This window comes from Bos taurus, chromosome 24 (genome assembly GCF_002263795.3).
Source record: "Bos taurus isolate L1 Dominette 01449 registration number 42190680 breed Hereford chromosome 24, ARS-UCD2.0, whole genome shotgun sequence".
In the NCBI taxonomy this organism is placed as follows: Eukaryota; Metazoa; Chordata; class Mammalia; order Artiodactyla; family Bovidae; genus Bos; species Bos taurus.
The window spans coordinates 35,644,015-35,657,095 of record NC_037351.1 but is presented as its reverse complement, the minus strand read 5'-3'; the positions used below and the strand labels follow the sequence as shown (position 1 = coordinate 35,657,095).

Genomic DNA, 13,081 nt, shown 5'->3' with positions numbered 1-13,081 from the left:
CGTTTTTGGACGGCGATCAGGCGGGTGATGAGGTTGTTAGGAACGCCCCCCTGGCTCACGCGGCGCGACTGAGATTTTACTACCCACGATAAAGGGTGCGGAAGCCTAGTATCGAGGAGCCAAGAGCCAGCCCCCCAAACTCCCCGGTCCTCCCCCACGAAAACAAAGCCCTCGGCACTACACAGAGCGGGGCGAAGGGACGCGAGAAAGCGAGGGGGCGGGCAGCCCACCCCATCTCGCGCGGCAGCCGCGGGGTCCCCGAGCGGGGAGGGGGCGCTGTGGGCCTGCTCTCCGCGTGGAGAAAAGCCGCCTCCTCACGCCCCCTCAGCCTGAGCCGCCTCGGGAAGCCGCCCCGGGCCCCGCCGCCATGTTGGGTCGGGATTAGCGACTCGGTCTCGCCGCAGACGGCGACCGCGGGAGGGGCGGCCCGCCCCCCGAGGGGGCGCGCGCGACGGCGGCGGCGGCGCCGGAAGGCGGGGTCGTCGGAGCCGGGCCGGGCGCGGCACGAGTTCCGGTGAGCGGGTGACCGCGCGCGCAGGTAGCCCCCGCCCCCGGGCCGGCATGGGGGGCGGGGCCGGGAGTGAGGGCGGGCCCCGCGCGGGGAGAAGGTGGAGCGTGAGGCCGCGGGGTGGGGAGCCCGGGAATTCCCTCCTCCTCAAGTGGAGAGCCGGAGGCCGGCTGTGCCGTCGTCGCTGCCGCCCGGCGCCCGGGACGAGGAGGTGGAGGACGGGAGCGGGCGCCGCGGGCCTGGTCTCCGCCCGCCGCCCCCTCCCCGCCACCCTTCCCTGCTGCTGCGGCGACTCATGCGAGCGCGGCTGGAGCGCAGGTAAGGAGCCGGCGGCGGCCCCGCGGGTGGAGGCGGCCGACCCTGGCCCCGCAGCGCTAGGCCCAGCGCCCGGAGGCGCCGCCGCTCCCGCCCCCGCCGCTCCGAGTCGGGAAGTTCGGGGGAAACTTCTCCCCTCCCCCGGCCCGGCCGGCCCGGCGGGCGTGTCTCCTTCCAGGCGCTACCTGCTCGCCCCCTGCTCGGTCTCCGCCCCGTCCAGTCCTTCCCAGTTCCGCCCAGGTCCGATCTAAGGTCCCCGGAGCGGCGGGAGTCCCGCACCCGCGTCTGTAAGCTTGGAGGGCCTCCGGGCGAGGGGGCGGCGGGGCCCCTTCGGGCCGAAATGGGAGGCGGAGGCAGCGGCCCTTCCCGGCCCGGGGTCGCGGGTCCACGGGTCGGCTGTGCCCACGGCATCTGTGCCGGGAGTGCGGGCGGGGGTGGGGCGGGGGAGCCTCCGGCTGCACTTGGTTTGATTGAAAACCGCAACATGTTAAAGTTTTCCTTTGTTTTGGGTTGGGGGTTGGGAAATATGCCGTTTTCAGCGTGCACTTTTACAGCCGTTCTGCCGCTCCGCCTCCCGCCTTGCTTCGGTTCTCTGTCCGCATGTGTTATAGAAAATCTTGTTTTAATGTGTGTTTTTCTTCTTGGTAATTGCTTCCAGCTTTCGCTCTATTGGGCATGGGGCAGCGTTGTTTTAAGAAGCTCTTCGAAAATCAAGTCCGACCTAGGGACTGAGCTTGTTTTGTGGTGGGTGGGACCCGAGGCGGTTCGGATCGGGTAGAATTACTGCTTAATTAATTAAAACAGGCACGGCCTGACACATGGTCTAACGATTTGTAAGTTGTTAGAGAAATGAAAAGTTCAGTCTCCACTGGGATCAAACTTTATGTATATGCCATTTATTATGTATGTGTGTTCCCACTGGTACGTGCGTGCACGTAGGTGATCTCACGTACACACATATGTGATTGTGGTATGTTCGTGCATTGCAGCTCCAGGAATGCAGTGACAAAGTTATCTTGACAGTTCTAAGTGTGTTTAAGCCATCCTGTTAAATTATCTGTAGTTAAAACTACACGCTAAGGAAAATATTACAAATACATACATGTGACTATAGGCATTTAAGGCAAAGTGGTAAATTTAATTCTTAACTAGCACAATGGTTAGCACACAATGGACAGGAAACACTTTGAATGGACAGGTAATGAAGTGTCCTGTATTACAAACCGAGGATCTTGTATGCATTAAGTATGGTTTTTCATCTATTCTGTGAGAAAGTTGTATTTCAATATTTATATTTTATTCTGTTGTATTAATATATTAGACCCCTGCCATAGTTGATCCTTTAAGAAAAGGACATTTAATTGTATTTTAATTTTTGTATATTAGCTAAACTTCAGTGGAGATTTTGAATGTTAGATGACAATTCATTGGGTCCTAAATTTGAAAAAAAAAAAAATGACTGCTCTGAATCTAAACACAAGACAGTTCATATCCACGTTTCCAGGATGAAGTATAAAAGGGTTCTTAAAATACATACTCTGCTGTAACCACCGTAATGTTATAATAGCTTTAATTTTGCAGTATGTTTTTGCTGACTTCATAAACCACAAAATTGACTCCTTTCTGTTTAACCGAAAGTGAAATTACAGCTTTGACCTATCTTATGGGATAGGTGGAATTTGTCTTATGGCTGAAGTGTGATATTAATACATGGCTCAAGTTGTTTTTTATAAATCAGTAGGTTCTCAAGCTGAAAAATCAATGTGCAAATCTTCATGATATGTTGTGTTAAAATAATAAATATTTTAAAAGAATAGCAGTGAACCAGTGTAAATGAAACATTACTGACACGTGCTCTAAGTCTTGTTTATATAATAGAGGTCAGTTTTGCATCTCTTTAGGCAGTAAATAATTAATGTAATTTTTCTCTATATATACATTTAGCTCTTAATCTAGTGAATCTCTTTAACATAGACAAGGCTTATTTGTTAGTTCCTATTAGCATTATAGCTTAAAAAAAAAAAAAGCAGCAGCCTAGTATCAAAAATGTTTAAAGAGCAGTACAAGGTCTGGTGACTTAGAATGCAAACTGAGGTGGTAAAACTATGTATTTTTTTAAAAACCTGCAAGAAAGTGATTTCTAGAGAAGTACCAAGATTAGAGAGGAGGGAGGAAATTGTGATTGGGACCTGGCTCCTGGTAGTGGTTACAAGGGCGTTGCAAGTGTGTGGTTCATTAAGCCGTGATTGCTTTTCTGAATCTGTGTTTTAGTCTGTGTGAAACTTTTTTTTCCCCCTCTTTAAAGAAGCCTATGTGTAATGTGCTTTATGAAAGACTTCATGGAAGAACTTAGTATTTGATGACTTTAGAACACTGCTTGGGTTGCCCATTTGCAAACAGGTTAGACCTATTAAATGGTAACTGGCAGATAACCAGCAGGTGTATATAACTACTTCTGCATGTAAATAACACGTTAATTACGTTAATATTTTGAGACAAGACACCAGATTTAACTTTAAATCGTCTTCAGTTTTGCATGTTGTACGTAACAAATAGTAGGTAATCAGAGTATGTTTTTAAACTAGTGGACACTGTTCTGTCATCAGATATAAAATATACCCTATTTTTCAGCAAGTTGTGGTAATTAAGACTCAATTTAACTGTGGTATCAAAGCAATAGATCTTTTCATCCATTTTCAGTTTTCTGGAACAGTAATCCTTCAGATCAGTCATTTCAGCCTCCATTCTGATATTCTTAAGGATATCTTAAAATTATCAGCTTAAAATAAGTTTTAGTTTACTCAGACTTCATGAAGATGTGCCGAACAGCACCTGAAGAGATAGTGTTTTGTTTCAGGGGACACTGTCGTACTGGAGTTTCTGAAATGCTGTGAATCGTTGTCTTGTGCTTTACTTGCTGTATGGAATGGGTTGCTGTAGTTGCCGTGTTCTTTCTTGGCCTTGCTGTAAAGCAGAGTTGAAGAGATCATGTCTGTGCCACGTTCTTACATCACAGGAACTTTCAGTTATGTTATAATGGTGATGTTTGTGGCGCTGGCTTTGTTGTGTGAAATATTTACAGGAAGTTTTAGTTAAGATCTTCCATTGTTCAGAACGCTGCATGGCTTAGGTCACCTTGAGTTCACGTTTAAACAGGTCTATAACACAAATACAAGTTCCTCTAGCGAGGTACAACTGCTTTTCTTTAAAGGAAGTCATCTGTTCCTCTTAAAGTATCTTGGTGTCTGGTTGGTCTTGTGTGTGGCTGCAGTGGGGTATGTCGTCTCTCTTTTCTTCCTCTCAGCTGCTCCAGCGCCACAATTAGGCTGCCTATTGCTCAGCTGCAGCTGCTGGGTGATTATGAACCATCCAGCTCCTGTCTAAACTCAGAGGCAGATTTAGCCAAAGGAGCTGTAGTAACAGCAGAGGGTGAAAGAGAAGAGCCGGGGCCGCTGCCAGTATCATTTTAACACGTCTATGTGCCAAGGAATCGTTGGCTGCAGCAGCACCACTGTTGTCTTGGAACTAGCAGACTTGATAGCAACACCTCCTGGCTTGGGTTTACCTGGTGTTATTCTTTAAGATCTTGAACTTCGCTCCAGGGCAGAGAGGGAATGCTGTAAGTTGAGAGTACAGGGTAATGTACTATGAGGTTACTGATGGACTGAGCCGTGCTTCCTGCGTGCCCCGCCCCCCCCCCCATAGCAGTGCCCCTTATTTGAGTATAGATGGGATTTCAGATTCTCTGAAGCTTATATGAACCACATACTCTGCTGCTTTAAACTGTGTCTCTTGGAAGTGCTGCTGCTGTTACTGTTGTTTGGTGGGTGGCAGAGCTGATACACAGGTTCTTTGGACTCTCAGCTTTTCTTCCAGGAAGTGGAAAGACCTTCAAGAGGGATTATTTCTAGAGCTAGCTGCACAGGGCATCTCCCCTGTGACTGCTTGAGTTTTTCAAGTGGGAACCCCAGATTATTTTTCCTGTTGTTCTTCCTTTGTTCCTGGGGTATGAGAAGATGGACATCAGCAAATGCATGCATGGCATCAGCTGTATATGGCAAGCCCCAGCCTGGAAGATGCTGCAGGCAAATTGTTGCAGGTTCTGAAATGTTTCTCAGTTTATGATTACGCCAAGCAGAGAGCAGCGACATCTGTTCTCTCTTTTACCGTTGTTGTTGTTCATTCGTGTCCGACTCTTTGCGACCCCATGGACTGTAGACCACCGGGCTCTTGTGTCCATGGATTTCCCAGGCAGAAATACTAGAGTGGGTTGCCATTTCCTTTTCCAGATCTGCTCCACCCAGGGATCGAACCCTTGTCTCTGGCCACCAAGGAAGCCCCTCTTTACCATACCATTGGAAGATCTAGGTAGTTCCCCTTGCTAGTTCAGGTTTTCAAATTTAGTGGTTCAAGATTTGGTCAGTTTGGGGTAGGGGATAGAGAATGTTGGGAGAAGTAGCTCTTAAACTTACATAGCCAAAAGGAGGGAAGATGTGCCGAAGACTGCACACTTGACATTGTTATTGTGGCACATACTCTACAAGACACTGGTGTGTTGACCCCCACTCTGTGTGCTCCCATAGAACCCTGGTATCAAAGCATAGTTCTCCTTCCTTTCTAATTATTTTGTCTCATGACCGTGATATACTTGACCTGTAGTAAGCAATTGTTTCACATGAATCTTTGAGATCAGTCCCTAGGAGAATAAATCCTTAATAAATCTTGAACTGTATACAGGGATGTGGTTCAGTGTATATTTATATGAGTTTATATACACAGACTTTATCCACACATGTTTTTAAGGTATGATGCTGCTAAGTTACTTCAGTCGTGTCCCACTCTGTGCGACCCCATAGACAGCAGCCCACCATGCTCCCCCATCCCTGGGATTCTCCAGGCAAGAACATACCTGTACTAAAATTTTGCAAAAGTAGCTTAATGCTTTTTCAGAAGCTAATGTTAAAACAAGTTGTTTAGATTTTTAACCTTCAAAGTTTTGGCCTAGAAAATCACTTTTATAAAACTTTTTAAAAAGTTTCAACTGTAAATGTGAACTTAAAGATCATTTTGATATTTCTAACATAAACTGGAAACTTTGTTGTTGAAGTTATACTAGTTTCTAGTAAAGTTTATGAATGTTGAAAACCCAAAATCTTAGATTCTAAGAAAATACATGTGGTATCTTATCAGTGACAGTCAGTATTATAATTATGACTTAATAATATTCATATATTCAAGGACAAAACGATGAAGAAATCTTCATCTTCTTGATGTAACTAACATATGAAAGAATGCATAGGTCATAGGGTATGTCTGCTGAATTATTGGTGGGGGTGGAGACAGGAAGTACTGGGAGGAAAAGACTGACCACTGAAATTTAAAGACTGTCTGGTTTCAGCCTCTTCCTAACAATGCGTTGATCTAAACTGATTACAGGAGATAGTCACTTCTTGAATTTTTTTAATGTAACTTTCAGTTTCTTAGCATTGAGTAGAAATTTGGATGAGGTGGAGAAAATCAGTGGCTTTTGCTGCATAAGTCAATACTTAAAACCGTTCCATGGCAAGTTTATTGATTTTTTGTGTGTTAGTTGCTCAGTTGTGTCCTTCTCTTTGAGACCCCCACGGACTGTAGCCTGCCAGGTTTCTCTGTCCATGGAATTCTCCAGGCAAGAATACTGAAGTGGGTTGCCATTCCCTTCTCCAGTGGATTTCTTACATTTACTCTAATGCTATTAGTATTGATATTTTCCACCTTACGGATACTTTTTATTTTTTTCGGATACTTTTTAAATAATAGCAGTCAAGCATTTGAAAAAGAGCAGAGAAGGTAACATAATGTAATAAGGACAGGACTAAAAGGTCAAAGGCCACCTGGATTTTAACTCCACTTCTGACAGGAAAGAGCTGTGTTTGTTGGTGTTTAGTCACTCAGTCGTGTCTGACTCTCTTGCAACCCCATGAGCTGCAGCCTGCCAGCCTCCTCAGTTCATGGGATTCTCCAGGCAAGAACACTGGAGTGGGTTGTCATTTCCTTGTCCAGGGGATCTTTCCAACCTAGGGATCGAACCCGCGTCTCCTGCTTTGGCAAGTGGATTCTTAGCCACTAAGCTATGTGGTCTTGGTCAATTCAATGAACTCCATAGGCCTCAGTCTCACCATTTGAAATGGGGATCTAGTTCGGCCACATGTTCTCTAACGCCTTATGTGACTCTACTACAGTTGAAGGTTTTTATGTTGATAAAAATATTAAGGAAATGCTTTGGAGTCTAAAATTTGAGACCTGATTAGATATCATATATCTAGTTAGGGTAAAAGTTAGGGTAAAAAATTGACCAATAGACTTAACACTGGACTTCCTCAAGCAAATGCAGTGTATTCCATTCAATAAGTGGGCACTTATTAAACCTATGATGCAGCAAATACAGTGCCAGTTTTGATGTTATGAAAATGATGGCAGCATGACTACTGCCTTCTAGGAATTCACAGTTGGGTGGAGCTGGCTATAATTAGGAGGCTGTTATGAATTTTTTAGATTGATCTTAGTGTGATAATCCGTTAAAGTACTTCTCTGATTTTTGGTGGTATTAGGGTGTGATACATCTGAAACTTTTCTTTGCACTGCATAGATTTAGATTCTAGTAAACTGATTGAATTTAGGCTTGAGTTGATGTTTTTCTAGATGTTAGTTCTTTACAGGTATTAGTGACTCACATGCACAGGCTCCCCAACACCTACCTAGAAGTTTTACTGGAAGAAAACACATTTGAAAGCAAGGCTTTTAAAATTTTTTTCAGATTTATTTTGCAGTAAAATTAGAAAAGTGAGGACTTACTGATTCATTGAAGCTCATAGTTGTGATGTCAGTTAACAGTCATGACTGGATGGCAGCTGTGCCCCATTGTGTCAGGAAAAGAGCCATTAGTGTTAAAACGAATTTACTTTTTTAATTGACAAAAGGGCAGACTAGTAGTTTTGGATATTTTTCTTTAATATGTGTAATTAATATTTAGAACAAGCCATGGGCATTTGAAAATGGTTAGCTTTTTAAGATTTCCAGAGTATTGAATAGAAAGAAAGAGAAGGACGGGAAAGAAAAGAAGCTACAATTTTAAGGTTGAAAGTAAAAATACTTTTTCCGGAAAAAGTTCTCTTCTGTAGGGTTTGTCTTTTTGGTTAGATTCTGGGCAGCCCATTAGAGTTTACCTGTAAAAGCCTAATATACAGATATAACAGTGTTTCAATGGTAAATATGTTCTGATTGGTTTCAGGTTTGGTTTGGTTTTTTTAATTCACCAGGCTCCGTGAACACAGGAAATACCTGGCCTACCAAATGCTCTGATCATACAGTGGGTGAACCTGTATTTCTGCCAGCCACCCTCTCTCCCCACCTTCCCTGCTTTTCACTATTTAAAAATTACTGCTCTGAGCTCCATATTAGGATGTGAGGACTCTAAGCTTGGTATAAGGACAGGAGATTCCCTAGTTCCTCCCGCCCGCTTGTACTGAAGCTTGCCTCCTGCTCCGACCCTGTAGGACAGTGTGAAAAATGGAAGCAGGTCAAAAGACTGGGAATGAGAAACGAAAACAAGGAAGGCAGAAGGGAAAACTGGGCAGTGGCCGTAATGCGGAGTCTGTGATTTTCTTTTTCACGTCCTTTTATCTGTCTCACACCCTTTCACTCCTCCTCTTAGGCGTTGGGTAAGGAAGGGATAAAACCTGTTTTATGACATATGCTTTGCTATACATTATCATGTTTAACTTAAATCTTTGAAATGCCTTTCCAAAAACACAGAAGAATTATGTGTAAGATAGGCTTTCATTACACACAAAGGAAAATTGAGGATCAACAAGGATATGTAATTTGCCGAGGTCACGTGACTAGTTGATGTGCCTGAATGACTGACAGCGAGCGTGTTTCTTATGAGATGCCTTCCTTAGGGTTAAGGAGCAGCGATGGAAAGGGGGATTTCTTATCTTTTTCCTTCTTCTTTAAAGTGTGCATTTGCATTGGGGCTGAGAATTTTCAACACCTAGACTTTTCTTTTTAATGGAAGTAGCTTTGTGGTGCATATTTCATAATAGGTGTCAAAGTCAGATACTATATGTGCTGAAAAAGATGGGTTATTACAGTAGACTGTAGCAAGTGCTTTCCTTTTACAAGTTTGGGTTTGTAATGGAAAATTAATGTACTAATTCCAAAGCATTATTTATCTTTTTTATGAAACAGGATGTACAGCCCGATTGCAAAGAGACAGTGTTCACATGCTTTTCCAATCAAGTTTTTTTTCCTATCTAAATTTAATTCATCAAGGAATTCCCTGGCGGTCCAGTGGTTAGAACGGAGAGCCCGGAGTCAATCCCTGGTTAGGGAACTAAGATCTCATAAGCTTCTCACAAGCCATACAGTGTGGATAAAGAAAATAATGACATTAAAATTTTTTTCAATTAAATAATTTTTTTTCAAATTTACTAATAAAAAGAACAAAGAAGCATGCAGAAATGGGTTACTACTCTAACTCAACTGCAGTAAATGCTGTTCTTTTGTAAGCTTGGGTTTATAAAGTGTATATATGGTCTGTATGTATAAAGTCAGCACCCCTCCCCCATATATATGTCTGTAGTTTATGCTCGTATCAGTTTTCCAATTTCAAAGCTGGGTCAAGCTGTACAGTATTGCCTTCTTTTCTGCTGAGTACATGATTTATTCCTAGATGAGTTGGTAGAAATAGCTGAAAGCTCTGTCTTATCTACATTGTCCTCATCACGTTTTGGGCTCATGCTGCAGAAGGAGATAAACTTTCTGGTTTGCTCCATGGGGAGGATGGTGGTTTCCTGAACTTGGTGCAGACCCACCAGCCTTCAAAGCTGCACTTCCTTCTAGAGGAAATCCAGTAGGATTCTTCCATACTGGCTTGTTCCTTTAGATCTTATTGTTTGTTCTTTGAATTCCTTGCTCTCTGGATGAAAAGTCTCATCTCAAGCTCTGAATGGAAATTTTGTTTGCTACTCTGTGGCCACTGTGTCCGTTACGTTGGCAGTGATTTCCTTTACCACCTTGGCTTCCTTTTATTTCTTTCATTTTCTCATCTAAGAATGTACCCTTTATCTTCACTAATAAGCTGGAGCACTGTTTCCTGTGGGAATACAGCTTGATGTTGTAGCATTATTATCCCACATAGAACATCTACAGTACATCACCACCAGCACTTGTCCATTACTGCCTGTGCGTATTGAGTCTCCATGAGGGTTGGCAGATAGGTTTTACCATGTTGTGCCAGGGACATCCCTGATGATGCAGTGGTTACATGTCTGTGCTCCCACTGCAGGGGGCACAGGTTCTGTCCCTGGTTGGGAGCTGGCCTCCCTGCATGCCAGGCAGCGTAGCCAAACAGCAAAAAACTGTGCCAACTCTAAATGCTTGGAATGGCTGCCACCAGAATGTAAGCTCCACAAGGGCAGGGATCTTGCTTTTGTTTACTGAAGTTATCCCATGTATCTAGAACAATAACACATAGTAGACACATGTTAAATATATGTATTTTTTTTAATGTGGGAGAGTGCAGCAGTTTGCTGACAGTGTTTGTCTAGCCTGGGCATGGAAGAAAGCAATGTCAGCAGCCAGCTCCTTGCTGAAAACTCACGTGGTAACCTCAGGACTCCTTGCAGTGGCAGGCCCAGCGCTAAACAATGGCACTGATGCTCAGGATGAATTCAAATAAACACTACTCGAGTCTGATGGAGAAACTGAGATTTGATTTAGCAGTGACGTGTACATGTAAGGAGAGGTGAGAAAAGTACTTTTAGTAAGTGGGTTTTTCTTTATGTCATAGTCCCTAGCTTTTATTTTTCGTGTTTTTTTTTTTTTCTTCAGTTGTGTCTGACTCTTTGAGAGTCCATGGTCTGTAGCCCGCCAGGCTCCTCTGTACATGGGATTCTCCAGGCAAGAATACTGGAGTGGGTAGCCATTCCCTTCTCCAGGGGATCTTCCCGACCCAGGGATTGAACCTGGGTCTCCTGCAGGCAGATTCTTTACCATCTGAGCCCCCAGGGAAGTCCCTAGCTATGTCTCTGGCAGCCATGCTCTTAAGAACTCTGGCACTTGTCAGTTTCCCTTCATTGATGGTATCACATGCGGGCGTTTGGTTGAAAGTAGAACTGAGACAAATAGTCCTTGGCAGGGCAGTTACCTTCCGGTAACAATGTCGCACCGTAGAAGGGGAGACGGGCTTTTTAGTGGAAAAGTTGCAGGCCCTGCCTTGGTAGGGGACAGGAAGTAACCTAGTAGTTGCCTGAAGCTGTACAATTTAGTTAGGTAAACATGGTTAGAATATTTATTTGAAAGATGTAGACATAGATGGTATCTTCTTAATTCAGGCAACAATATTTGAGTTCAGTTCAGTCGCTCAGTCGTGTCCGACTCTTTGCGACTCCATGAATCGCAGCATACCAGGCCTCCCTGTCCATCACCAGTTCCCAGAGTCCACTCAAACCCATGTCCATCGAGTCAATGATGCCGTCCAACCATCTCATCCTCTGTTTTCCCCTTCTCCTCCTGCCCTCAATCTTTCCCAGCATCAGGGTCTTTTCCAGTGAGTCAGCTCTTCGCATTAGGTGGCCAAAGTATTGTCAGTTTCAGCTTTAACATCAGTCCTTCCAATGAACACCCAGGACTGATCTCCTTTAGGATGGACTGGTTGGATCTCCTTGCAGTCCAAGGGACTCTCAAGAGTCTTCTCCAACACTCACAGTTCAAAAGCATCAATTCTTTGGCGCTCAGCTTTCTTTATAGTCCAACTCTCACATCCATACATGACCACTGGAAAAACCATAGCCTTGACTAGACGCACCTTTGTTGGCAAAGTAATGTCTCTGCTTTTCAATATACTGTCTAGGTTGGTCATAATTTTCCTTCCAAGGAGTAAGCGTCTTTTAATTTCATGGCTGCAATCACCATCTGCAGTGATTTTGGAGCCCAGAAAAAGAAAGTCTGATACTGTCTCCACTGTTTCCCCATCTATTTCCCATGAAGTGATGGGACCAGATGCCATGATCTTCGTTTTCTGAATGTTGAGCTTTAAGCCAACTTTTTCACTCTCCTCTTCCACTTTCATCAAGAGGCTCTTTAGTTCCTCTTCACTTTCTGCCATAAGGGTGGTGTCATCTGCATATCTGAGGTTATTGATATTTCTCCCGGCAATCTTGATTCCAGCTTGTGCTTCTTCCAGCCCAGCGTTTCTCGTGATGTACTCTGCATATAAGTTAAATAAGCAGGGTGACAATATACAGGCTTGACGTACTCCTTTTCCTATTTGGAAGCAGTCTGTTGTTCCATGTCCAGTTCTAACTGTTGCTTCCTGACCGGCATCCAGGTTTCTCAAGAGGCAGATCAGGTGGTCTGGTATTCCCATCTCTTTCAGGATTTTCCACAGTTTCTTGTGATCCACCCAGTCAAAGGCTTTGGCATAGTCAATAAAGCAGAAATAGATGTTTTTCTGGAACTCTCTTGCTTTTTCGATGATCCAGCGGATGTTGGCAATTTGATTTCTGGTTCCTCTGCCTTTTCTAAAACTAGCTTGAACATCTGGAAGTTCACTGTTCACGTATTGCTGAAGCCTGGCTTGGAGAATTTTGAGCGTTACTTTACTAGTGTGTGAGATGAGTGCAATTGTGTGGTAGCTTGAGCATTCTTTGGCATTGCTTTTCTTTGGAATTGAAATGAAAACTGACCTTTTCCAGTCCTGTGGCCACTGCTGAGTTTTCCATATTTGCTGGCATATTGAGTGCAGCACTTTATTTGAGTACAGAAGCAAACTAATAATGATGGTTTAAGACTGTAGTGGGCAGTTTACCACCTAAAGTAATGAAAACTCTAAAAATGCCCTAGACTTTTTTATATGAAAAGTTTAGGAAACACTCTGGGAGGGGAGGGGGTCAGAATAGAACGGGACTTTTATCTACATTTCTATAGCATTTTTAGTGATTGAGAAAAGACAGTAGCTGTATCAAAGAATTTGGTGGGGGTAGTGGTAGGTGGAAATTACAGTGGAGCTAAAACCTCCCTTTTCCCCAATCTCAAGGCGCACTTTCCCTCCCACCCCTCACCCCCACCCTGCTCCCTTAAGCCACTTCTCCTGGGGCTTAATTTTTGATTTTGAATTTTTTTTTAATGTATCGAACTTAAGTCAGAAGGAGGAGCTTGTAATAAAGGTCAAGTGGAAGAGAGCATCAAGAACCTCTTAGGATATCATCAGAGGAT

General features: G+C 44.1%; 1 protein-coding gene across 4 annotated transcripts in view; it reads left to right on the top strand.

Annotated features, from left to right (window-relative positions):
- The first annotated feature begins 450 nt into the window (after window positions 1-450).
- Window positions 451-13,081, top strand: part of YES1 (YES proto-oncogene 1, Src family tyrosine kinase) — a 64,636-nt gene continuing 52,005 nt past the window's right edge. The window contains exon 1 of one of the 4 annotated variants that reach the window (XM_059880779.1): window positions 451-514. The gene's annotated coding sequence lies outside the window, so the exon portion shown is untranslated. 4 annotated transcript variants of the gene reach the window in all.